Below are 4,971 nucleotides of genomic sequence, written 5' to 3'. Positions count from 1 at the left end.
AATATTTAATTTGATTGAGTTTTTAAAATTTTAGATTTATATTATTTTCGGAAAAAGTGTGAGTTGGATGAAGGTGACTTTCCATATTATTTTAAATTTTGAAATTCAAAATCATAGATAATTAATGTTTTTATTATTTTTTTTATTTGAATTGTTTTTATTAACATTATTTTTGGAAAGAGTGAGGGTGACTTATCATATTATTTTAAATTTTAAAATTCAAAATTGTAAAAAGAGATTTTTATTGATAAATCCATTCTAGAGTTGTTATAACCCATTAGGTCCACTAAAGTATATTATAACCTAATTAGTCCCATACACTTTTCTGGATATTCCATAAGGTCCATTTTTCTAATTAAATATAATTTCTTGGACTATTTTGCCCCTGTATATATATATGTACAGTGTTAATACGTAATAGGTGCCTGTTTATTCGTTCATGCAGTTTGGCAGTTTCTATTTTCCGTTTTTCAACATCAATCCAATTCCGAGAGTTACGTTTATGTTTTGCATGCTTGTTGCAAGGATTGGTTGTGCCAGGGTTCATCCTTGTTGTTGGAGTCTGGTTCTGTGGTTTGCGAGTGAAGACGACGAAGAGGAGGGTGTTCGGTTGTTACATTTGCCGGATTATAACTAGTTCAAATCAGTTTTTTTCAACTTTCTGTACGATTGTAGGATTGCATGATCAAGGTTAGTATCAATTTGGTTATGAATACATGTTCAGTTTATGGTTTCATTCGTATAATGAATCAGATGCTCTATTTTTGGATTTATATGGATTGAATGCTCTGTTTTTTCAATTATATGCATTTTACGTGGTTATGTGGAGGGGAGTTCATTCGTATTATGTGAAGATTGTGTAGTTCTCATTTGACTTCGATGCATGCGTAATGAGGCTCTGTGTGGATGATTTGATTATCAGTATATATATCAATGTCAATCTGCACATTTTGTGAATGTGGAATATGTGAAGAATGTGGATGTTCTCATTTTAAATTGATGTTTGCTTAATGAGGCTCTGTGAAGATTGTTAATAATTATGTGAAGATTGTTAATGTTCTCATTTTACTTTGATGCTTGCTTAATGTTAACATCTTGTTAATATCAATGTGAATGTTTACATCATCATAAACTGATGTGAATGTTCACATCATTATACACTGATGTGAATGTTTACATCATCATACACTGATGTGAATGTTCACATCAGTGTATTATGTGAAGATTGTTGATGTTGTCATTGGACTTTGATGTTTGCTTAATGTTGACATCTTGTTAATAGTAATGTGAATGTTCACATCTTCATATTGTGAATTATGGATTTAGCAGTTGAAATGTACACGTAGTCATCTATTTTTTGCACAATGTGAATTTTCATATCGATTTTCATTACTGTTCATTGTTGTGTTTTTGTGTTTTTACAGGAGATAGATACCTTTATGCTATTGGTGTGTACATATGGTTGTAGTACAACTGTAATAAATGTTGCCCGCGCAATGTGTTATTCTCGTTTGGTGGAGTGTTTGTGTGAGAAATGGGATGAGTTGTCTTCTGGTTCTATTTCATTGTTCTGTAAACTACCTGGGATTAATAAGTGTCATTTGGACAATGAGGAAGAATTTCAGAACATGGTACTGCTTGCTAAATCAATGGGGGTACAACATGTAGAAGTTGTGGTTGAGTTGAAGGGTGATATTGGTCAGTCAAGTAGTTTGGGATTGCTGCGTGTGGGGGTTGAGGATGAAATTGATGCACTACGGAGATTTTGCCACCATAAGGAGAAGGTGTTGTTGTCAGCCCCTTGGGCAAATGGTATTACGCATGTAGGACAACGGTTTGTTGGAGGTGCACAAGAATTTCGTGAAGTTTTATGTAAATATGCCATCCAATGTGGGTTTAAGTTCACATACGTGAAGAACGAGACAACAAGAGTTACTGCTGTGTGTGCGATGCGGGAGGAGAGGGGGTGTTTGTGGGCTATACATTGTAGAGCACAACGAGCAAATGATTTTTTCTACATCAAGAGGTTTAGTGATGTGCATACTTGTGGTACGGATGTTCGAACATCGAAGAATCCGCGAGTTAGTTCGGATTTGGTGTCGAGTACCATATCTGAAATTGTGAGGGACAAGCCGTTGACTCGGCCGTGTGAAGTGGTGACTATTTTGAAGAGGGATTATGGGCTAGATGTGAGTTACCATGTCGTATGGTTGGGTGTGGAGAAAGCAAAGGCTGGTATCCATGGAGATCATTCGTTATCGTTTGACCAGTTGCGGTGGTATTCGGATGCTGTGATGCGGTACAATCCGGGGAGTTATGTCAATATTGACTATGATGCAAGTAGTCAACAGTTTTGTCGCTTCTTTGTGTCATTCGCTGCGTGTATTTTTGGGTTCAATGCTTGTCGGCCTTTATTATTCCTGGATGGAACATTCCTCAAAGGAAAGTACAAAGGTCACCTACTTGCGGCAACGGCGAAAGACGGGAACAATGGTTAGAAGTTTTTTTTACCTGTCTATTCATGTCAATATTCGCTCTGAGCAGCATAGTCTGGACGAAAGAGTGATTGCTAAATTATAAGTAATGTGAACATTCACATCAGTGACATTAGTATGCACTGATGTGAATGTTCACATCTTTGTATGCTAATGACAGAAATGTTAACATCAGACTGATGTGAATGTTCACATCAGACTTATTACAAACTTATGTGAATGTTGACATCAGTGTATACTAATGTTAGTTGATCTATTAATGAACAGTACTGTGAATGTTAACATTTTCAGTGACTCAACAAGCAACAATGAATTATTAATGGTCGTTAATGTGAATGTTCACATCGTTGATGTTTACGAACCTGAATCCAAAAACAGCAATAGTAAAGAGGGGCAATGTACATATGAACATTCACATGACCTGTTTCGTTTATACTATTTTTCTATTCACTTTGGAATATTGTGAACAGTTGTGTATTGGTGTTGTGTTGTAGGTCTGTTTCCTGTTGCATTTGCAATTGTTGATTCGGAGACCACGGCTAATTGGTCGTGGTTCTTGCATGAACTTGGGAAGGTTGTTGATGGGAAACGCCATATTACTTTTATTTCGGATCGTAATATTGGTCTGTTAGAAGCTATGCCAAAGGTGTTCCCATCGGCTCATCACGGTTATTGCTTACAACACTTGAAGAGCAATTTAAGAGACCGGATGAAAGGAATTGATAATGGATTCAGGGATCACCTAGTAAGGAGTTTGGGTGACTGTGCCTACGAGCCAACTGTGGTAGGGTTCCATGAAAAGCTTGCAAAATTAAAAGAGGAGGGTAAACAACGAGCTCATAATTTTTTCAAGGACTTAGCACCTGAGCACTGGGCAAATTCATACTTCAGGTAATAATAGATTCCTAAGGTGTTCCATTTTTGAAGTTTAGAATGGTAGTGATGTGAATTTTCAGTTTATAATGGTGACAATCTTCGAATTGTGTTTCATCTTCAATGTAAATGATGTGAATGTTCACATCTTCTAATGATGACTGATGTCATGTTCACATCTGTTAATTTGTCAAATAGTCATGCAATGTATTACAGATTTGAATGTTGACACGTGTCATATTTTGTTGTTGTTGTTGTTAACATTCACATTTGTCTATCATTTAAGTTGACAACGTAATAACCATGTAATGTGAACATTCACATTATTAAAACCTGGTAGCAGATGTGAACATTCACATTATGATACCCTGATGTGAATGTTCACATCAGTGTATACTAGTGGCAGTACTGTGAACGTTCACATCTGTCAACATTAATGGTCAGGCCTGTTAAATTCCGTATTGTACAATGTTTGTGATATACTGTGCAGGGGCATGCGTTATGGGGAGATGACATCCAATACGGCGGAGTCATTTAATAACTGGATTAAAGAAGCACGTAATCTTCCTATCACTCAAATGGTGGACAAAATTCATACTCAGTTGATGCGGCAAATGTCTGCACGGCGTGACCAAGCAAACAAATGGAATGAGATTATTTTTCCAACATTCGAAACAAGGCTTATGGATTCGTTCAATGACAGCAAGTCTTGGCAAGTTAGCAAAGCCAACGAGGATGTGTTTGAAGTTCATTCGATACCATCGGTTACAGTTGATGTTGCGAGGCGTACGTGTTCATGCTTCAAATGGCAAATCAACGGATTCCCGTGTGACCATGCTGTTATTGCCATTCAGAAGAGCCGCTACAATCTCAATGATTGTGTAGAACATTACTTTCATGTAGAGACATATCGTGCAACCTATTCGGGAGCCATATTCCCTATACCATCGGTGGAGAAGCCGCCTTTTGATCCCACGGACTTTACTATATACCCGCCTATCGTGAAAAGACCACCCGGAAGGCCGAAGAAGAATAGGATCCCATCAAGGGGTGAGAAACTGAAGCAAATAAGGTGCGGGAGATGTGATAAGTTGGGGAGCCATAATCGAAAATCATGCACGGAGCCGATATAAGATGTACATTTTTTCATTTCAACATTGTATTTTACATCGGATTCTTATATTCATTTTTTAAATAAGATTGTGTTGTGTTGGGAAACATTGGGTTGCAATAAGATTACGTTGCGTTGGCAAACATAATAATGCATTAGTGTTTGATTTGTGTTTTATTTTTACTTTTTTAAGGTACCAATCTGACATTTATGTTGGTTGTGTTTTGGATGAATGCATGCTGTTAACATTCACATTATGTGAATGTTCACATTGTTCAACTTTCAAACATTTCTGTGGTGGGAATGTTCACATTGTTGTTACTGTTAACAGCAATGTTTACATCAATGTAACCATTTGCATCATCAACTCATAAGATGTGAATATTCATGACATCATTGTTGCCATTCGCATAATCAGAAGTTATGATGTGAATATTCACATCATCAAATTGTTAGATGTGAATATTGACCTGTGTTAAGAAATATCATAAT

This window comes from Camellia sinensis, chromosome 1 (genome assembly GCF_055761805.1).
Source record: "Camellia sinensis isolate YWXY chromosome 1, ASM5576180v1, whole genome shotgun sequence".
Taxonomy (NCBI): domain Eukaryota; kingdom Viridiplantae; phylum Streptophyta; class Magnoliopsida; order Ericales; family Theaceae; genus Camellia; species Camellia sinensis.
Note: the sequence above shows the minus strand (reverse complement) of the source record.